Consider the following 23,451-nt stretch of genomic DNA (forward strand, 5'->3'; position numbering starts at 1 on the left):
GAATGTTGGCCTCCAAGAGCCTTGCCATAGTTTGGGTTCCTCCAGAAGGTTAACTCTGAGGCAAAGATTCGAGAGCAAGCAATTTATTTAGGATGTGATCCCAGGACACAGGAGAACGGGGGAAGTGAGACGGAGGCAGGAAGGCAGCTAATACAGGTGCGTCATCAAGCCAGTTACCACTGGGGGCAGCTGAGTCTCAGTCCTGGGGAGCTCTGGGAGGCAGCGCAGACCGCCCATCCGTGTCAGTGGTCCTGCTCATGGGCAAAGAGCTGGACTCTTTATCTACCAGCTTTCATCAGGCGCTGGCTGAGGGCTGCTCCCGGGGTGGGCTGGGGATTGTTAATTCCCCAGCCCTCCAGGCTGCCACGTGGGCGGGCAGAGAAGTGCACAGCTAGTGGCTGGAAGGGGGCTGGTGTGTACCGCAGTGCTCGGCACCGGGATGTTGAAACGGACGCCCAGCCTCTGTGGAATGAATGAGGAAGTCTAAAGCACTGAAGCCAGGAGAGAAGAGGGCGGCTTCGTGCCTGCCCTGCCCCACTCCTTCCTCCAGGTCAGTACCTGGGATTAAGTGTGCGCGCACCCGTATGGGCGGGGGTGGGGGTGTGGGTGTCTCTGTATGTTGGTTTGGCGTGCTTTTCAGGAGCGCAGTCGTTTTTCTTCAGGTGTTCGGAATGTTTGAGGAGAGACTAGGTGAGGGGAGATTGAAAGGAGTTGCTACTTGAGATTTAAAGAAACGTCCAAAGAGCACTGGGCTTTTGCGGCTCTAACGGCGAATGCACACACCTGGCTCTTCAGCCCGCACTGGGAGGCCCACCCGAGAGGCACTGGGGCAGGGATGTTTATCACCCCTGCATGGGCAACGGACCAAGGTCTCACGTAAACCTGGCTGTGCTCTAAAGCCTCGCTATTCAAAGTGTGGTCCCCCAAAAAGCAGGCATCTCCAGCCCCATCCCAGAACCCCAGAATCCGCATCTGCATTTCAACAAGATCCCCAGCTGACGGATCTGTACATCTGAAAAGCAGTGCCATAGATAATAGTATTCGCTAAATGTTCTCTACAAGAAGAGTACATTCAGCGGCTGTGACTCCTGCCAAAATCAAATGGAAGGTATTTGCTCGATTTCAGGCTATATTTGCTCTGTTCAGTTTGTCGAGTTAACTTCAGATTTGCTGAATGGAATAAGTTAATGCAATTTGGGACAAAGGGAGATAATAATGTCAACCTGTGGACCTGGGTGTAATCACAACAAAATAAAGCATACTTTAGTTTTTCAAAACCACTTTCATTCACTTTGTTCTTCCCTTTTTCCCCCCTTGGCAAAATTAGGAATCAGTGCTTAATAAGCCTGTACCATTCCAAGACTATTCAGGTGGGTAAACCTTTGCCTCAATATCTGCAAAATACATTTGACAGTTCCAGGAGTGTTTTTCATTTCAAAATAATTACGTGTGTGTGTGTGTGTGTGTGTGTGTGTGTGTGTGTGTCTCACAGGAAAAGAAAAAGTCAAAATTCTTGAGATACTTAAAAATGACATTTTGATATAGGTAGCTGGTAAAGTAATAAATGAACATAGAAACATTCTTAGAAAAAAATTAAAGTAGAAAAACAACTAATGCTAAAACAATTCAAGTTATGAATAAAAAGCCTCAACACTGTATATGGATACAGATATGTAAGTTTATACAGAGGTGGTTACTAATCCTAATTGCATTCAGAGAAGAAAATAACTGACAACCATGAAAATGAGTAGAAATATATCTGAAGCATTCTTTTAGGTATTGAAGGGGAGCACAATATGACACCCCAAAATGTCTCTTTGGCATAAGAATTATCTTGAGGCTGATTATTTTTAAGAAACAGCAAACGAAGGAGAAGCTCTGAAAACCGAGTAGAAGTTACCCTTTTGTAAGAGACATTTACATTTATAAGGGAAATCTCCACTTAAAGGGTATCTCCCTTTCTGTACCAGGAAGAGAAGGGTGACTCTAAATCTCTAGAAACTCTTGTCAATGGAGAAGGCATGGACTTAAATCTGCATAATAACCTTACCCTTGTTTACTGTATTTTTCCTGATAATTCCTATAACTGGCCTCCTCCACCACCGCCCCCCAAAATCTCCTTTTGTCTTTAGCTGAAGATGGTGTTGAAGGTGGTGGGGCTTGGGCCATTTTGGGGAGTTACTCAGTTTTCGTGGGTCTCTCCTATGTATACAGGAGGTATATATGTTACTAAACTTGTTTGTTTTTCTCCTGTTAATCTGTCTTTTTATTACAGGGATGTCTCAGCCAAAAACCTAGAAGGGTAGAGGGAATACAGCATTTACCGAGTAGTAATACACACATGTGTTTATCAAAAGATATGTACAAGGGTGATCCTCACAACACTATTCATAAAAGCCAAAAACTAGAAACAAACCAAAGGCCCATCAGGAGTAGAAAGGATAGGACTTCCCTGGTGGCACAGTGGTTAAGAATCCGCCTGCCAATGCAGGGGACACAGGTTCGAGCCCTGGTCTGGGAAGATCCCACATGCCGCAAAGCAACTAAGCCCGTGCGCCACAACTACTGAGCCTGTGCTCTAGAGCCCGCGAGCCACAACTACTGAGCCCGCGTGTCACAACTACTGAAGCCCGCGTGCCTAGAGCCCATGCTCCGCAACAAGAGAAGCCACCACAGTGAGAAGCCTGTGCACCGCAACAAAGAGTAGCCCCCGCTCACCGCAACCAGAGAAAGCCCGTGCACAGCAATGAAGACCCGACGCAGCCAAAAATAAATAAATAAATAAATATATTTAAAACAAAAACAGTAGAAAGGATAAATTGTGGTACACTCATATAATGAAATACTATTCAGCAACTGCAACACACAACACAACAATACGGATGAATCTCCTGAACAATAATGAGCAAAAGAAGTCAGATATCCTGTGTGGTACTGAAACAGGAGGGAAGGGGGCAGGGCACAACCTTTTAAAAGAATTGACATAGCCATAGGACATGACAAAAACTGGTTAGAACCAACTAGGTCCAAGATGGCAGAAGATTCTACTTCCAGTAGACCTTGAGCCTCAGTGTACGCTCATTGTAATGCATTAGCTAAATGACACACCCACAAGCACCATGACAGTTCTGAGGCCAACCATAAAAAGCCAAAAGTGGGTGGTGGCCCAATTCCTGGAAATCTCTGCCCCTTCCCTGAAATAGCTGGAGTAATCCTCCCACTCATTAGCCTATGAAATTACCCAACCCATAAAAAATAACCACCCCATATTTTGGGGTCTCTCGCCTTCTGAGATGGCCCACACTGTCTGTGGAATGTGTTTCTCCCAAGGTCGTTCTCGCCTTTTGAGACGGACCACATTCTGTCTATGGAATGTGTATCTCTCTAAATAAATCCATTTCTTACCTATCACTTTGCCTCTCACTGAATTCTTTCTGCGATGAGACATAAAGAACCTCAGCTTCGTAAGTCCTGAGACCAGGTGTGTGATCTCAATGAAAAGACTGTGGGTTCAAGTCCCAATCTGGGTTTTGGCTGGGTTCGAGTCCTGGCACATGGGTTCAAGCCCCCATCTGAGTTATACAGTTTCAGTACCATATATACGAAATTCAAGGACAGGCAAAATCACTCTATGACATTAGAATCAGAATAGTAGTTACTTTTGGTGGGGGGGGGGGGGGGGGGTGGTGACCAGAAGGAGACATGAAGGCGGCTTTTGGGAGCTGCTCATGTTCTGATTCTTGATCTGGGGGCTGGTGACAGGGGTGTGTGAAGTTCGTGAAAATTCACTGAACTGTATATTTACAATGCATATAATGTGTACTTCAGCAAAAAGTTTAATTTAAAAAACATATGTATACACACTTAATCCACTTTCACAGAGGAGTCAAAAAGAGTAAGACTCTAAATATATCCATGAAATGCTGCTTGCCACACTTGCCTAGTTTCACTAAAAATGGTTGCTAGAAAAAAAATGACTAATAATGATGCATAGGTGATAAATACCAGGAGAGTGAATAATGGTACACACCTCTTTACTCACATATGAACTATGAATACAATAAGCATTTAATCCAATTTTTAAAAATAAATCCTACTGGGTCAAGGGTAATGGTTTCTCCAAATACCCCGAAACATGTGATGCATTCTGTCAAAAATTTAATTATCTGGAAAACAAAATCACTAGTTGAGCTCATTTGTACTGATTGTTCCTGGAAGCTTCAATACTATAATAGAATCCACTATAAGCGTTTACCAAAAAACCACAGCTAATCTTCAAATAATGTCTAAAAGGGAAACCACTTCAGCATACATCCTCCCAATCTTTCTCCTTCTTACCCCATATATTCAATTTGTAAATATCTGGAGGGTTTAGAAACTTTACATGTCTAAATCCCAAGGTAAACATGTCAAAGTTTTTTAAAAATCTGAGAACCGATCTTACAGTTAGGGCCAGGAAAGTCTCCCACTAAAAAATGTGACACTGGTGATCCCTGGAATTTTATCACTGGTTTTTTTTTTTTTAATTTTCTTGGTAAAATGTAATTCCCTTTTGTCCGGAAACTCTAATAATTAGGATCCTAACACATAAATATGAATTTGTTTATCAGATCACTGTTCTCACCAGAAGCTTCTAGACTTAGCCCCAGAAACACGAGTTTCTGGAGAAAGAGAACATTTACTGAGTGTCTTTCATGTGCTGGAGATCATGTTAGGCAGTTTAAATATATCATTCATTCATTCATTCATTGATCTAACTGAATACCTACTGTATACCAAATACTATTCTAGGCACTAGGGATAAAGTGTGGGCCCTGCTCACATTCTAACGTGGGGGGAGGAAGAGGAGAGGGGAACAATAAATGTACAAATAAATAAACAAGAAAGCTAATATAATGATAAGTGCAGTGTTAAGAATGACAGTAAGGTGAGAATGATGTAGTGAGTGACTTGGTGGCTCTTTTGGATTGAGGAATCAGAGGTGATACTTAAACTGAGATATGAATGATGAAAAGCCAGCCATTGAAAGATGGGGGGAGGGGCAGAGAGAACATTCCAGGGAGAACAGTTAGTACAAAAGACCAAGAGGAGCTTGATGTGCTGGAAGAATCAACAGGAGGAAGTGTGGTCTGAAACAGGGGAGAGCAGGGGTCAGAACATGGCAGAACACCATAATCCAGCAGGGGAGTGACATCATCCAGTTAATGCTTCTAAAAAGATGTTCCAGCCGCTGTGCACGAAGTGGATCATAGGAGGCCACTACAACCATCCAAGAAAGAGATAGTGGCAGAGGGAAGAATGGTCGAGGAGTCGAGGTAGAGAGGTTGGAACACCTGGAATACACTCTGGAAGCCAAAGTGACAAGATTTGTTGATGGGTTGGATGTGGGGCAGGAAACTTGTAGGCTTGGAGCTTGAACAACTGGATGGACGGTGGTAACATACACTGAGATGGGTCTCATGGGGAGAGAATCAGGTTTGGTGTGGGAGGTGGCAGGGAATCAAGATTTTGCTTTGGAAATACTGAATTTGAGATGCCTATTAGAGATCCATGTGGATTAGTAAGTCTTTTTTTTGTTTCAAGATTTTTGAATTTTAATATTTAAAAAGAACAAAATGTTTAAAAACACGATCCTCCTGTGCTTTCTTCCACTTTTCATTTCTGTAACTCTCATTTCTGAGCCTTTTAATGTTTCAAGTTTCCCCGAAAACTTTCAACATTCTTAGAATTGGTCAATTTATCAACATTGTTTTCTAGTGTTTCTCAATGAAATTTCTGAGGCAGTATAAAGATCTCAAAGATATTTTTGAGACAATTCCCACTACACAATAAGATCAATTCTACATTTTAACCTAGCAATGGTAGTGCAGTGTGAATGCCATGCAAAGGAGGCTGGAGTTTACCTCTTTTTTTTAAAAAAAAATATTTATTCATTTATTTATTTGGCCGCGCCGGGTCTTAGTTGCAGCATGCAGGATCTTTTTAGTTGCAGCATGAGAGATATATTAGGTGCGGCATGAAGGGTCTTTAGTTGCGACATGAGGGCTCTTTTAGTTGCAGCATGTGGGCCCTTAGTTGCAACATGCGGGATCTAGTTCCCTGACCAGGAATCGAACCCAGGCCCCCTGCATTGGAAGCGTGGAGTCTTAACCACTGGACCATCAGGTAAGTCCCCTGAGGTTTACTTCTTAAAATCGGTGGGGACAAGTGAGTTCTGGAGACCTAATATACAGCATGGTGACTACAGTTAATACAGTTATTGCATACTTGAAGTTTGCTATAAGGGTATATCCTAAGTGTTCTCACCACACACGCACAAACACACACACAAAGGTAACTGTGAAGTGATGGATATGTTAGTTAGTTTGAGTGTGGTGGTCATTTCACACTATATACATATATCAAAGCATCAAATTGTATACCTTATTTATATATGATTCCTACTTGTCAATTATACCTCAATAAAGCTTGGCAGGAGGGTAGGGAGTACATACAAATCTTTTAAAAGAATGAATTAGTTCCTACTGTATAGCACAGGGAACTCTATTCAATATCCTGTGATAAACCATAATGGAAAAGAATATGAAAAAGAATATATATATATATGTATAACTGAGTCACTTTGCTGTACAGCAGATATTAAGACAACATTGTAAATCAACTATACTTCAATAAAATTTTTTTTAAAAAGAATGAATTAAGCTCAATAACAAAAAAACGAACAACCCAATCCAAAAATGGGCAGAAGACCTAAATAGACATTTCTCCAAAGAAGATATACAGATGGCCTACAGACACATGAAAGAATGCTCAACATCATTAATCATTAGAGAAATGCAAATCAAAACTACAATGAGATATCATCTCACACCGGTCAGAATGGCCATCATCAAAAAATCTAGAAACAATAAATGCTGGAGAGGGTGTGGAGGAAAGGGAACTCTCTTGCACTGTTGGTGGGAATGTAAATTGATACAGCCACTATGGAGAACAGTATGGAGGTTCCTTAAAAAACTACAAATAGAACTACCATACGATCCAGCAATCCCACTACTGGGCATATACCCTGAGAAAACCATAGTTCAAAAAGAGTCATGTACCAAAATGTTCATTGCAGCTCTATTTACAATAGCCAGGACATGGAAGCAACCTAAGTGTCCATCATCGGATGAATGGATAAAGAAGATGTGGCACATATATACAATGGAATATTTCTCAGCCATAAAAAGAAATGAAATGGAGGTATTTGTAATGAGGTGGATGGAGTTAGAGTCTGTCATACAGAGTGAAGTAAGTCAGAAAGAGAAAAACAAATACAGTATGCTAACACATATATACGGAAACTAAGGAAAAAAAAAAAAAAAAAGGCCATGAAGAACCTAGTGGCAAGACGGGAATAAAGACACAGACCTACTAGAGAATGGACTTGAGGATATGGGGAGGGGCTGGGGTGAGATGTGACAGGATGAGAGAGTGTCATGGACATATATACACTACCAAATGTAAAATAGATAGCTAGTGGGAAGCAGCCGCATAGCACAGGGAGATCAGCTCGGTGCTTTGTGACCACCTAGAGGGGTGGGATGGGGAGGGTGGGAGGGAGGGAGATGCAAGAGGGAAGAGATATGGGAACATATTGTATATGTATAACTGATTAACTTTGTTATAAAGCAGAAGCTAACACACCATTGTAAGGCAATTATACTTCAATAAAGATGTTTAAAAAAAAAAAAAAAAGAATGAATTAATAAATCTTGTGGGGTGGGAAAGGTCATGGCTGCAGGTACTGGCATCTAGATGGAATGTAAAGCCACAGACTGGATGGGTCATAACAGGAGAGAACATGAAAAGAGAAAAGAATTGAGTCCCAGTGCCTAGGAGGGACACCAATCTTTGTAGGTTGAGCAGAGGAGGGGGGGCAGAAATGCAGACTTAGAATAAGTTACCAGCAAGAGTAGAAAAACCAGGAGAGTGTAGGATAATGGAAGCCACAAGAAGAGTGTTCAAAGAAGGAGCAAATGACTGTGTCAAATGCTGCTGCAAAGTCAAGCACGATAATTCAGAGAAGGGACAGCTGCTGAATTTGGCAACATGGAGTTCATCGAGGACTGCCAAGGACAGCCTCACTCAGGACAGGACCCTGATTAGACTAGACAAGTGAAGAACGTGGGGCAATAAAGTATGTGCAGTCTTTTAAGAGGTTCCTCTGAGAAGGGGTGACTAGAAATGTGAGGGCAACTGGAGGGGATGCGGAGCCAATGAAGATATTGTTGATACATATTAGAGCATGACTGTAAGCTGATGAGAATGATACAGAAAAGAGAGAGGGAAGTTTGGCAAAGCAGGAAAGAAAGAGGGAAACAGAATTTCTGGGCATATACCCAGAGAAAATCATAATTCAAAAAGACACATGCACCCCAATGTTCATTGCAGCACTATTTACAATAGCCAGGTCATGGAAGCAACCTAAATGCCCATCGACAGACGAATGGATAAAGAAGTTGTGGTACATATATACAATGGACTATTACTCAGCCATAAAAAGGAACGAAATTGAGTCATTTGTTGAGACGTGGATGGATCTAGAGACTGTCATACAGAGTGAAGTAAGTCAGAAAGAGAAAAACAAATATCGTATATTAACGCATGTACGTGGAACCTAGAAAAATGGTACAGATGAGCCGGTTTGCAGGGCAGAAGTTGAGACACAGATGTAGAGAACAGACATATGGACACCAAGGGGGGAAAACTGCGGTGGGGTGGGGATGGTGGTGTGCTGAATTGGGCGATTGGGATTGACATGTATACACTGATGTGTATAAAATTGAGACTAATAAGAACCTGCAGTATTAAAAAAACAAACAAAACTAATACTAAACTTTCATTGGGTTATTTATATGGAAATATGTTAATATAAATGTTTCAGACATTACATGAAATTTCTAAAAATCTTATAGGTTCTGGTATAATGTTATAAGTCATAATTCTAGTTATTACTTTAAAATGTACATCTCAGAAATAACTAAATTTCCTTGTCAATTGCATTATTATGAACTTTCATCAAATCTTTAACTGTGGTCAGTTTTAAGTCTTTTGTCATTTACAGACAGTTCTGGGTGTACTCTGATGCTTTTGCAAAAATGTTCCTATAAAAGGGTTTCATCTTCAAGGAATTCATGGAAAAGACTCTGACAAGTACAGGTTTCTGGTAACTGACTATACTGCTGAACTGAATGAATAAGCATTATCAGAACTCTAATGGAAAACTGATGGATTCATAAAAGTGCCAACAAAAGATCAAGATAAAAAAAAATTAATTACATGGGACTGAGTGAACTGATGAGGATGATTATAATTTTTGTGACAGTCTGTTTGAATAAAAAAAAAAAAAATCCCACAAGGACTCAGGCAAAAAATATACAAATCAATTTTCACTGCAAAGTAAAGGAGCTGTTACAGTGGAGGATTACTGGATTGAATGTCAATATTATGACATAGTATGAGTGTGTTTCGTGTTTGGTAATTGCAATCACTGTTGCTTTTGTTTTGCTCATCTATTTTACAATGTTTGGTGTCAGTTTATTTATCTCTTGTGAAAATAAAATACAGTGTGTGTGTGTGAAAAAAAAAAGAATAAATTCCATAGGGGTCAAATATTTAAATATAAAAATGAAAGCATAAAAGTGCTAGAAGAAACCAAAAGGCAGTTTTTTTATGATATCAATGTGAGGAATGCCTTCTGAGACAAAAATCTCAATATTTACTAAAATTGTTTTGGATAAATAAAACTCTGTATGGCACAAGCCACTATTACAAAAGTAAGAAGCATAAACAAAAACAAAACAAAACAAAAAAACCACAAAGGGTATGGTGAGGGGCAGGTACAGATGCATAGTCACGGCATGAAGGAGTTCTTCTGTGATGATGGAATGGTTTGTGTCTTGACTGTGGTTACACAAACCTATACATGGGGTTAAATTGCATTGAATCACATACACACATGAATGCAGGTTAAAAAAATTAGTCAAAACTCAACCATTAACATTTTCGATATTGTACTATAGCTATGTAAGATGTCATCATTGGCGGAAACTGGCTGAACAGTATATAGGACACTGTACTATTTTTGCAACTTCCTGTGAGTCTATAATTATTCCAAAATAAAGAAGCTTTAAAAAAATTTAAAAAAAAAAAAAAGAATTAAGTCCTTCACAACTTGAGCACCAAAATAATTAAGTACAGAAATGAATTACAAACCACAGAAAAAACAGGAATTTATGAGTCCATACTAAATAATAAGAAATACATGATTAAATAAATAAATGGTAGATAACCAACAAGGACCTGCTGTATAGCACAAGGAACTATACTCAATACTTTGTAATAACCTAGGGGGGAAAAGAATCTGAAGAGGAAAAAATATATATATATATATGTATATATATATATACACACACACATATATATATATGACTGAATCACTGTGCTGTACACCTGAAACTTAAACATTGTAAATCAACTATACTTCAATAAAAATATAAAATTAAATTGATACAGCCACTATGGAGAACAGTATGGAGGTTCCTTAAAAAACTAAAAATAGAATTACCATATGATCCAGCAATCCCACTACTGGTATATACCCAGAGAAAACCATAATTCAAAAAAGACACATGCACCCCAATGTTCACTGCAGCACTATTTACAATAGCCAGGTCATGGAAGCAACCTAAATGCCCATCGACAGATGAATGGATAAAGAAGATGTGGTACAATGGAATACAATGGAATATTACTCAGCCATACAAAGGAACGAAATTGGGTCATTTGTAGAGACGTGGATGGATCCAGAGACTGTCATACAGAGTGAAGTAAGTCAGAAAGAGAAAAACAAATATCGTATATTAACGCATATATGTGGAACCTAGAAAAATGGTACAGATGAACCTGTTTGCAGGGCAGAAATAGAGACACAGATGTAGAGAACAAACGTATGGACACCAAGGGGGGAAAGTGGCCGGGGGGGTGGGGATGGTGGTGTGATGAATTGGGTGCTTGGGATTGACATGTATACACTGATGTGTATAAAATTGATGACTAATAAGGACCTGCTGTATAAAAAAAAAAAAAGTTAACATGTTCGTCAAAAAAATAAAATAAAATACAAATTAAAAAATAAAATTGTGAAAAAATAAATAAATGGGGAGAAGGAGGGACTCTTGCTGAGGACCAACTGGTAAATGTGGAGGGAATACCAGAGTTGGAAAGTCATTAATTTCAACTACCATATTAAAGATTGGATCAGACAAAAATCATCACTGGATGCTAAATGTAGAGGGAAATACTGATGAGGAGCAGGCTGCTTGTGTCTTCCCACAGATTGCTGGGTAGGAAGGTAAAACCCAATAACTACTCAGTGGAGAAATTAGACAACACCTTGACCAGGTGATCAACAGTTAACACTCACTGCCAACGAGGAAGAGATGGGCATCTGGACATTGTGGGCCCCCAGATGTGATACCCTGAGAAGGACACAACATCACCTATGCAGTATTCTGGCCCCAAATGCATAACCTGTATCTAATCATGAGAAACATCAGACAAACCGAAAATGAGGAATGTTGTATTAAAAAAGGAGAGGGGGGCTTCTCTGGTGGCGCAGTGGTTGAGAGTCTGCCTGCCAATACAGGGGACACGGGTTCGAGCCCTGGCCTGGGAAGATCCCACATGCCACGGAGCAACTGGGCCCGTGAGCCACAACGACTGAGCCTGCGTGTCTGGAGCCTGTGCTCCGCAAAAAGAGAGGCCACGATAGTGAGAGGCCCGTGCACCGCGATGAAGTGACCCCCACTTGCCGCAACTAGAGAAAGCCCTCGCACAGAAACGAAGACCCAACACAGCCAAAAAAATATATAAATAAATAAATAAATAAATAAATAAACAAAAAGCATTTTAAAAAAGGAGAGGGAAGTGGTCTGTTTTCATCCTAAACACTAAAGGGGAGCAGAATATGACACCCCAAAATATGCCTCTTTGGCATATTGATTATTTTAGGCTGATTATTTTTAAGAAACAGCAGATACAGGAGAAGCTCTGAAAACCCAGTAGAAGTTACCCTTTTGTAAGAGACATTTAAATTTACAATGGAAATCTTCCTTGCTATTATATAACAGAGAGAAGGATGACTCTGAATCTCTAGAAACTCTTTACCAATGCGCATAACAACCTGACCCTTACAACCTGACCCTTGTTTACTGTGCTTTGCCTGGTACTCTATAACTGGCCTCCCCCAAGCCAACATCTTTTATCTTTAGCTGGAAATGGTATTTAAGGTGGTGGCTTGGGCCATTTTAGAGAGTTACTCAGTATCTCCCATGTATCCATGTTATTAAACTGTTTGTTTTTCTCCAATTAATGTCTTTTTATTACAGGGAGGTCTCAGCCAGGAACCTAAAAGGGTAGAGGAAAAATGATTTTTCCTCTTCCACAAAGCCAATGTCATAAAAGACAGAGAAAGGCTGTGGAAATGTTACAGACTAAAAGAGGCTAAGAAACATGATAACTAAATGCCTGAACAACCCTAGACCAGACTCCGAACTAGGAGAAAAAAATGCTGTATAGGGCTTCCCTGGTGGCGCAGTGGTTGAGAGTCTGCCTGCCAATGCAGGGGACGCGGGTTCGAGCCCTGGTCTGGGAGGATCCCACATGCCGCGGAGCGGCTGGGCCCGTGAGCCACGGCTGCTGAGCCTGTGCGTCTGGAGCCTGTGCTCCCCAACAGGAGAGGCCGCGATAGTGGGAGGCCCGCGCACCGCGATGAAGAGTGGCCCCCGCTCGCCGCAACTAGGGGAAGCCCTCGCACGGAAACGAAGACCCAACACAGCCAAAAATAAATAAATAAATTTATAAAAAAAAAAAAAAAAAAAAAAAATGCTGTATAGGATGTTATCGGGTTTATTTTCAAAATTGGAATACAAATGGCAGATTAGAAACAATACTGTACCAATATTAAATTTACTGAAGTTGACAACAGTACTGTAATTATGTAAGAGAATATTCTTATTCTTAGAAAATCCATACTGAAGTACTTAGGAGTAAAGGCCATGATGCATGTAACTTACCCTCAAATGGTTCAGGAAAAAAATTATGTGTGTGAGCAAGAGTGCAAAGGATGAAGCAAATGGGGTCAAATGTTAACAACAGATGAATCTGGTTAAAGGGTATACGGATGTTCTCTGTAATATTTTTATTTTTGCAACTTATTTGTAAAGTTTGAAATTCTTTCCAAAACAAGAAGTTTTTTTAAAAAATGAAAAAAAGGAAAAAAAGAACATGTCTTTGAGAAGGCAAGGAGGATGAGAAGTCCAGCGCCCAGCAAAGAAGCCTGTCTTTGACACACTGGGGATGTTTCAGTCAGTTTCACAGTAACAGTGGGGTGTTTGAGTCACAGTAATAGTGGGAGCACCAGTATTTGCACAAATGTGGGCATGCTGGGAGTCTGGGTGGTGAGAATATGAGGAGGTTCCTGTCTAATGAGCCAGAGTCAGCAACTGAAGTAGGAGGACAGAGGAAATAAAAGAAGGTGTAAAATAGCTGTTTTGGAAAATAGAAAGACAAACACACTACGCAAGTGTGCTAGGATTGCCGGGCAATGCTGAAGGTCCATTTGCGATTTATTAAGGTCAGGACCTGGACCTGGCATCGGCATTCATTCTAAAAACTCCCCAAGTCATTTGAATGGGCAGCCAGCTTGCAGAACTACTGTGCTAAGGCAGGGCTTCTCAACCTCAGCATGACGGATATTTGGGCCAGATAATTATTTGTTGAGGAGTAAGGGAGGTGGGGAGGTGTTTCCTGTGCATTACAGGATATTTAGCAATGTCCCTTGCCTCTGCCCACTAGATGCCAGTAGCACCCCTACCCCTGCCAGTCATGACAACCAAAAATGTCCAGACATTGCCAAGTGTCCCCAGGGGGGCAAAATCATCCCTAGTTGAGAACCACTTATGCTAAGGAAACGAAAGAAACCAAGTCCCCCTAAAACCAAATTCCCTTAGTGAGTTTATGATTAATCTCTCTATCCAAAACTTTATTCCCTTTCTTATCCCTTTTGACCTCAATCCTGTGCTAACTGAACACTAATCAACCAGAGTTAGATGACTAAAACTGCTGTCATTAATAACATCATTAATGTACTAAAATTGCTATTATAGACATCACCATTAATGTACAAACTCAGGTTGTTTCTGCAGGGTAAGCTGAGGTAACAGGCCCCCGAGCCATGGACCACCCGGCAAGAAAATCATAAACCAGAGACATCCTGACTTCCAAAACTATGATTAAGAAATTCCACAGAAATGTCACAAGACGATGATTAATCCCATCCTCTTTGTTCTTCCTCCTTTAAAAAAACACCTAACTCAAAGATCAAGTGGGGGCAGGTTTGAGGTTTGTCTCCCCTTCCCTTGCTTGGTGTCCTGCAATAAATCCTTACTTTGCTGCAAACACTCGATGTCAGGGTTTCTGTGCCACGTACACAAGAGCACCTTGCTCGATTACAATTTGGCAACCATGAAGGGACCTCTCAGGTTCCTCTGAGGTTATTGCCCGTGGTCTGCTGGCCCTCTGCCAGTGCGAGGCTTTCCCTTTGTGGATCCAGTAGCTGCCCAGACCCCTTTGACCTGGGGATCCAGCTGGGGAATTCCCTTGTCGATCGAGTGTTAGCAACCCTGGGCAATATTCTAGGCTTGCAGTAAAGGAACGGCTTTTGGATTGGAAGACATCTATTGGTAAGCAACCAGCATGACGGTGCAGGATGAAAACTTTTATCCTTGTATACTGGTGCCCTCCTAGGTCCATTGCTGGGTATTGAGGAAAGGGTTGGGTTTGATCACAGTAAGAGCCAAAGGTTGCTTTTGCAATTGGTTTGGCTTTAAACCTTTTGGAATTGGTTTGGTTTCTGTCTTGTGTGTGTGTGTGTTGTGGGGGGGGGGCGGTATTTCTGTTAAAGAAGGTGCACTATTTTAATTAGCAGACATGGGAAACAAAAGTTCAGCTCCTAAAAATAGTCCTTTAGGATGCATCCTACAAAACTGGACTCCTTTTAGTTATGGTTCCATGACTAAAGCCAAAATGATATTTTTTTGTAACACTGCATGGCCACAGTATTCTTTAGATTCTCAAGAAAAATGCCCAAGACGGGGCTCATTTGACAATGCAAAACTGGTTTTGCTGGCTTGGCAAAACATCTTTTCAGAATTCTGACTCTAAGGGAACAAGTCCTTCTAGGAGGAACTTGGCTTTTCTTTCCCTGTACCTTGAGATGTAAATGTTTGACCAGGGCTCTTAGGAACTCCTGTCTTTTCTAGACCATCTCCAATTCCTGAGACTGAGGGGGAAAAAGGGAAAAGAGGCCTTTTAAACTTAACTTGTTCCAACTGTTATTTATAAACTAGCGACTTTTTCATTGTAATACCTGATTCACGACTAAATTTTAAAATGAAGCTATGATATCTCTGTCTGTCTGGATGCATGTATGTCATTGTGTGCATTATAAATACGTGTCTTTACCTTTGGGTGGTAATATCAAATTAATTTGTAAATGAGCTCTATTTAAGTTAACTTAAACTCTATTTAATTAACTTAAAGGAAATTAACTTAAGGAAATTAAGCACTTATATAAATTCTCAGAAATATAAAAGAAACTAGCCCAAATGAACTTCAGGTTCACGTGACCTGGGAGATATTTAGTATTAAATTAATATCTGGATTTAAGTTAGTTTAAGCTTGTTAGTTTAATTAATAGAGACATGTCTTTTGAATCATCAATATTAAGTATAATACTTTTATCATACCTAGGTTTACTGAAAGCCAAATAAGTTCAAATTACTTCTCCTGCAAAATGTATCAACAAGAAAAACAGCTTGGGATGATTGGCTGACTTGGTCTAATGTCTCATAATGTTTTCATGGGTAATTTAAACATAGTTGTTGAGAACAAGTGAATAAAATAGAGGTAAATGAGATAAAAGTTTTTTGCTGAACTCTTTAGGAATAATTATGTTTTAGGAATGTCGAGTCAAAAATACTCTCTCCAGATTTTTGGTAACTTGAAGTTTTAGAGTTTTGCTAAATTAAGCTAAATGACAGAAGTTTATTGGATATATATAGGTCATTCTCAAATAATTAATTGCTAAACAACTCAAAGTTGACCTATTTTTGTCTTCTTAAGAGAGAAAAACTAAAGATGTTTGGGTTTATTAGACACACGTTTTGTACCACATTGAGGAAAGAAATTAAGCTATGAGAAAATGTATGCTTCTAGAAGTTGTAGAATATGTTCACAATTGCTTGTTTCTTGGTTTTCACTAGAGATGAAGGTTTTTAAGGGTTAAAAATTTTAATAGGGGCTTCCCTGGTGGCTCAGTGGTTAAGAATCCACCTGCCAATGCAGGGGACACGGGTTCGAGCCCTGGCCAGGGAAGATCCCACATGCCGTGGAGCAACTAAGCCCGTGCACCACAACTACTGAGCCCGTGCTCTAGAGCCCACGCGCCTAGAGCCTGTGCTCCACAACAAGAGAAGCCACCACAATGAGAAGCCCGCGCACCGCAACAAAGAGTAGCCCCCGCTCGCCACAACTAGAGAAAAGCCTGTGCGCAGCAACGAAGACCCAAAGCAGCCAAAAATAAAATAAATAAATTTATAAGAAAAAAAGTTCACAATGAATAAAAATCAAAATTAAAAAAAATTTTTTAATATATATGTAATTAGAGCTACTAGAAATAATAAGGGAAATTTTTCAGTATGCAAGGAAAGTAGGATGTGTGTTTTCAGTAAAAGAAGGTATGAGGAATAGAAATACATTTTGCTAAGGGAAAAAAGTGGTAATTTTGTCCTAGAGCTAATTGTTTCTGGATGAGAAAGAAAATAAGGGACAAATTAATACGGATACAGAAAGTTGTGGAAGGTTTGTAAAAAAGGAACCCTGAGAAAAGTGTTTTGTGCATGGTCAGGGTTGGCTAAGATTAGGTTGAATTTAATTAAGTAAATTGATTTTGTTATTAACAGTAAGCTGGTACAAGACTGGAGTTTGGTTTTCCCTCTGTTAAGAAAACAAAGCTTTTTGGACTACTGAGCTGCTTTTGATATCAGATTGTAAATTTTCTTTACCTTTTAAGTAATTTGTTGTTACATTCTGTATTTGCTTTTGAAATCTTTTATTGTCACTTTGGTTAAGTGAACAAGTATTGTTTCCCAGTGACCTATGTGTTTGACCAAGTGTTTTGAAACTTTTCAATATTTTTGACAAACTTCCCAAAGATCAAATTCTAATTAAAGTCCGTTGACCTCTAGCTAACTTTGAGTTTTCCAAAGAGCCCCTAAGGCATATCAAAGAGAAATATTAAACTAATTAGGCTTGCTTGGTATGTTAAATTACATAGGAAGCATTGTCAAATGAGGGATAAAACTTAAGTTATATTGTATGGGTAAATGTTATTAATATAGATATACTAGAAATTATATGGAATTCCTAAAATTTGAATACATCCTAGTAAAATGGTATCAGTCATAATTCTAGTTATCATCTTAAATGTTGTATGTCACAGCAGTAATCAAGTTTCTTTGTCAATGGCGTTGTAATCATGTGTTTAACCACGCCTTTTTAAGTTTTTTTTGTCATTCATAGACAGTTACTGTTTTACTCTGATCCTTTTGCAAAAATGTTTCATCTTCAAGATTCATAGAAAGGACTTTTTGACAAGTACAGGTTTCTAATAACTTTCAGACCATACTGCTGAACAAGGTAAGAAATTTAAAGAATCCTAAAGGAAAACCTGATGGCTTCATAAAACTGGATTCGTTACAAAAAGGATTCGTTACATTGGACTGAGTGAACTGGTGAATATGATTATAATTTGCACGGTTTTTGTCTGAAATATTACTGGCTTTTAATCTGTGTTTTCCAGATATAAGGAAGCCTTTCCCCTCAGGGTAATTATGGCTTACAGCAACTTGGTAAACTATACCTTTGTAAGCGGAATCGAAACATTTATATTTTCTCCCTACCAAATCCCTCCAGAAATTGGAAACTCTTAGGTTCCCAGAAGCCTTATCAGGTGAATAAGGAAGGTCACCTCCTGACATGTACAAGAATCTCAAGATGCTTGGTGGACCTCAGGAAGAGAGGAATTCACCCAAATCTACACATATCACAGGTGGAATCTGGCTAGCCCTTGCCATGGATTTCCCAGCCTGGAGAGGCCTTTTAAAAGTTCGACCTGAGATTCCTTATGAAAAGTTCCAGCACAGCCAATTTAAAAGAGCCTATTTGGTCAATTAACCAGACTTATTCTGCAAACCAATCAGTCTTAATTTGGCTATATTTGGTAGAAATAAGGGTAATTTTAGAGAGAAAAAGATTGTTTCAGTGAGTGTTAAATTCTAGGTTTGTTAATTGAGGTCTGTATTTACTGTTTAAGACTCACTTCCCAGATAGCTCCTTGTTGTTACGTTATATTATTGGAAAGTTTAATTGAATTATTAAAAGAACACTCGAAGTTTGTTTCTGAAGCTTATCACAGCAATCTATCTTTGGATGAAGATCAGATGCCCCGTGACCTGCAACCAGGTTATGCATACTGGAAAAGGCATCATTTAAAGGACTGTCTCCAACCTAGATAAAAGGACCCTTATCAGGTACTATTAACTAGCTCATATGCAGAGAAACTGAAGGGAATTGACTCTTGAATTCATATTTCCCACTTAAGAAGGGCCTTTGCATTGGACTGATATATAGAAAGGCCTGCTGACCCCCAAATGATACCCATACCAGGACAAGAAGACGACAACAGCAGTGGTAGGCAGATGACCCAAGAATCTGGATCAGGCTTGTAAGAGCCATCCTACTAATTCAACTGAACTGTTTACCAAATGTTGGTCTCCTTATCAACACTGAAAGTTATTGTTTTACTTCTAACCATAACATTACATGTTTATAAAGATCAGGAATTGTGTATGCTCCTTGTTCCTATGAGCACTGTGGTTGAGAACACAGGCTCTAGGTCCATCCACATTGCTGCAAATGGCAGTTTTATTCTTTTTCATGACTGAGTAATATTCCTGTGTGTGTGTGTGTGTGTGTGTGTGTGTGTGTGTGTGTGTGTGTGCGCGCGCATACACACACACCACTTCTTTATCTATTCATCTGTTGATGGACAGTGAAATAAGTCAGACAGAGAAAGACAAATACGGTATGATATCACTTATATGTGGAATCTAAAAAATAATACAAATGAATGTATATAGCAAAACAGAAAAGACTCACAGATATAGAAAACAAACTAGTGGTTACAACTGGGGAGAGGGAAGAGGGAGGGGCAAGCTAGGGGTATGGGATTAAAAGATACAAACTACTACGTATAAAATAGATAAGCAACAAGGATGTAGTGTATAGCACAGGGAATTATAGCCATTACCTTGTAATAACTTTTAAGGGAGCATAATCTGTAAAAATACTGAATCGCTATGTTATATACCTGAAACTAATATGATATTGTAAATCAGCTATATTTCAATAAAAAAACAAAAACAAAACACAGGCTCTGAAATCAGATGGTCTGTGTTCAAACCCTGGATCTACTGCTTACCATTTGTATGACCTTGGACAAAGTATTTAACCTCTCCGTGCTTCAGTTTCCTCCTCTGTAAAATGATAATAATAGTACCTGCCCCAAGAGGATGGGAGGGTTAAATGAGTTAATATACGTAAATTGAGCACTGCCTGTCCAATAAATATTAGCTGTTAGTTATCATTATTATTATCAGAGTCAGAAATGTAGTGGATACCAGATGTCTGTTGATTAATGACTTACATTAAAATATACTCTAAAAATAAATAAACTAAAAACAAAAATAAAATATACTCTATGCTTAACCTAAAGAAATTTCCACACCAAAACTGAATTTGAATTTCTCTTAGGATTAGTGCCTGATTTCTTCTAGATTCTAGGTGCACTCATTCATCCATTCAACAAATATTTATTGAGCACCTACTATGTCCCACTGTTCTAGGTCCTGAAAATACAACTGTGAGCAAGATACACAAAGTCCCTGCCCTCCTGTATTCTAGCAGGGAAAAAAAGGACATGGAATCAGTGAACGAATAACTAAATAATATAATTGCAGATAATAGTGTTACAAGAAAACAAAAGTGGGATGAGGGGGTGGACATTTATAGTGGTAGGTGAGGAATGCTGATTTAGAATGAGGGTTAGAGAAGACCCAAATGAAACAGAGGGACAAGTTATGTGATTATCTGGTGAAATGGTGCTCCAGGCAGGTAGCACCACAAATACTAAAGCTGGGAAGCAGGAAAATGCTTGGCTTGGGGGATGAATAGCAAGAAGGCTGGTGTATCTGGAGAAGTGTGGGAAGAATGAGATAAGTCATATAGGGCCTCAGAGGCTACAGGGAGCAGCTGGGGGTTTAGTGTAAATGTGGTAGAGGCTGTTAGAGGTTTTGAGCAGTGGATTTACAAGACTGCCTTTACTGGCAATTCTCTGGGGTCAAGAGTGGGTGCTGGGAGACTGGGTTAGAGGCTATATCCTAATTCAAGAGAAAAATCTGGGTAGCTACCACTATCTTAGGGTATTAAAAATGAACTCACTTTGTATCATAACAGGATCTGATATAAAATGAATCTGTCCTGGACACAGTTCAGCAGTTTGGGGGCTTAGAACCTAAAAGAACAGTTTTATAAAACAGGGTTATATGAAAGAGTGTCAAATCAATGCAGAGGGTCATGATCATCATTTTTAAATGAAGTAGAACAGATGGAAGAGAACTGAAATTTTCAGAACACACCGCACAGAGGAAAAATGCATAATACTTCGTGAGATTCTGTTTCAATTATATACAGGTATGTTCATACTGGGTTGAGATCTATACTTTTCACTGTGAATGGTGGGCAGGAAAGTTTGAAAAACACTACAAAAAGCTATCTGATTTATACATAAGATATTTATTTATATATAAACTGTACCTTTATTCTCTCCCTTCCTCGCTGTACCTGGCATCCCCCCCAAATGAGAACATTATAAAAAAAGCTCCAAAGGTAGTTTCTTCCTAGTCTAAATGAAATGAATTGACTTCTGCTACACTATCTTCTTCTCCAGGGAAGAAGATCAAAATATGACCTCCCAAAGCTGGGAAGACTGACTCACCTCTAAACTGTTAGGCTTTCAATGAAAAAAAAAAAAAAAAAACCAAGCAGAACAAGAAATTTTAAAATTAAATTTTAGAACATTTCAAAGCTAAAAATGGAAAGAAAACCTCCTGAAGGTACTAATAAGGGTAACTGCCAGAACTCCACAGCAAGCAGAATACCTAGTGGTAAGCTATGAGAAGCGTTCCCACCTGAGTCAGATACTCCTCAACGCTGCTCTACAGAGCAGCCTTGCCACTAAGGAGACCAGACAAACGGACGAAAAAATATTGGGGGCGGGGAGGGACCCCTATACCATTGCCATTTGCAGCCCCTTTGATTGTTGACCTTGAAAATTCAAGAAAACTGACTGAAAAACTATGAGAACTAATGAAAGTTCAGTAACATGGCTTGAATATGTTAGACCTACAAAAAAATTTAAAAGCCTGTCTATACAGTAGTATAGTCACAACAAAATAAAATGGGGGGGCTTCCCTGGTGGCGCAGTGGTTAAGAATCCGCCTGCCAATGCAGGGGACACGGGTTCGAGTCCTGGGCCGGGAAGATTCCACGTGCCGCGGAGCAACTAAGCCCGTGCGCCACAACTACTGAGCCTGTGCTCTAGAGCCCGCGAGCCACAACTACTGAAGCCCGCGCACTTAGAGCCCATGCTCCGCAATAAGAGAAGCCACTGCACCGCAATGAGAAGCCCACGCACTGCAATGAAGGTAGCCCCTGCTCACCGCAACTAAAGAAAGCCTGTGTAGCAAGGAAGACCCAAAGCAGCCAATAAATAAATAAATAAAAATAAAATGAAATGGGCAAAAAAGGATACAATTTCTAAAAGCAATACAAATTACAAACAAAACAGTCTAGGAATTCACCTAACAACAATGTGTGGGACTTCCCTGACAGTCCAGTGGTTAAGACTCCGAGCTTCCAATGCAGGGGGTGCAGGATCCATCCCTGGTTGGGGAACTAAGATCCCACATGCCATGCAGCGTGGCCAAAAAATAAAAAAAGAAACAAAAAAAATTTTTTTTTAAAAACAACACAATACCCTCTTATTAAAAAAAAAAAAAAAAAGAATGTGTAACACCTACACAGTGTGGTATAGGTATAAGGACAGATGTACAGATGGATGGAACAGAAGAGAGTTCAAAATTAAACCCACACATACTCAGTAAATTCATTTCTGACAAAGGGGACAAGGGGATACAATGAGGGAAAAGTATAGTCTTTTCAACAAATAGTGTTGCAACAACTGGCAACTATCTATACGGAAAAGAGTGAACCTTGATGCATACAAAAACTAACTCAAAATGAAGTCGTGGGACTTCCCTGGTGGCGCAGTGGTTAAGAATCCGCCTGCCAATGCAGGGGACACAGGTTCGAGCCCTGGTCCAGGAAGATCCCACATGCCGCAGAGCCACTCAGCCCGTGCGCCACAACTACTGAGCCTGCGCTCTAGAGCCCACGAGACACAACTACTGAGCCCACACGCCACAACTACTGAAGCCCGTGCACCTGGAACCTGTGCTCCACAACAAGAGAGGCCACCGCAATGAAGAGTAGCCCCCGCTCACCACAACTAGAGAAAGCCCGCGTGCAGCAATGAAGACCCAACGCAGCCAAAAATAAATTAATTAATTAATTAAAAAAAAAATGAAGTCGTAAACCTACATATAAAAGATAAAACTATAAAATGTCTAGATTGTGGCACAAGAGAAAATCTTGGTAAATGTGAGGTAGACAAAGATTTATCAGACAGGTTACTAAAAGTGCTATTCATAGAAGGAAAAAAAAACCTGATAAATTAGACCTTATCAAAATTTAAAACTGGTGCTCTTCAAAAAAAAAATCATTAATTCCACTTATATGAGGTATGAGTCAACTAAAATAGTCAAACTCACAGAAACAGAGTAGAATGGTGGTTGCCAGGGGCTGGAGGGAGGGGGAAATGGGGGATTGCTGCTCGAAGGGTACAAAGTTTCAGTCATGCAAGATGAAAAAGTTCTAGCTATCCGCTGTACTACACCATGCCTATAGTTCACAATACTGTATTGGACACTTCAAAATTTGTTAAGAGGGTAAACCTCATGTTAGGTATTCCTACCACAATTTTTTTTAAAAATAAAGAAAATGAAAAGGCAAGCCACAGACTAAAAGCAAATGTTTGCAATACATATATCTGACAGAGAACTTGTGCACAGATGTATGGAGAACTTTTATGATTCAATAATGACACAC

General features: G+C 39.8%; 1 protein-coding gene and 1 long non-coding RNA gene across 11 annotated transcripts in view; one reads left to right on the plus strand and one right to left on the minus strand.

Moving 5' to 3' along the window:
- ADGRG2 (adhesion G protein-coupled receptor G2) overlaps positions 1-23,451 on the minus strand; it is a 143,704-nt gene that overhangs the window by 116,330 nt on the left and 3,923 nt on the right. The window lies entirely within an intron of this gene.
- The window catches only part of LOC309620021, a 601,726-nt gene that overhangs the window by 79,279 nt on the left and 498,996 nt on the right, over positions 1-23,451 (plus strand). The window contains exon 2 of the long non-coding RNA XR_014239379.1: positions 7,600-7,756. This is a non-coding gene — a long non-coding RNA (uncharacterized lncRNA). The remainder of the gene's footprint in view (positions 1-7,599; positions 7,757-23,451) is intronic.

The sequence above is a fragment of the Balaenoptera borealis genome (assembly GCF_965194805.1).
Source record: "Balaenoptera borealis genome assembly, chromosome: X".
Lineage (NCBI taxonomy): Eukaryota > Metazoa > Chordata > Mammalia > Artiodactyla > Balaenopteridae > Balaenoptera > Balaenoptera borealis.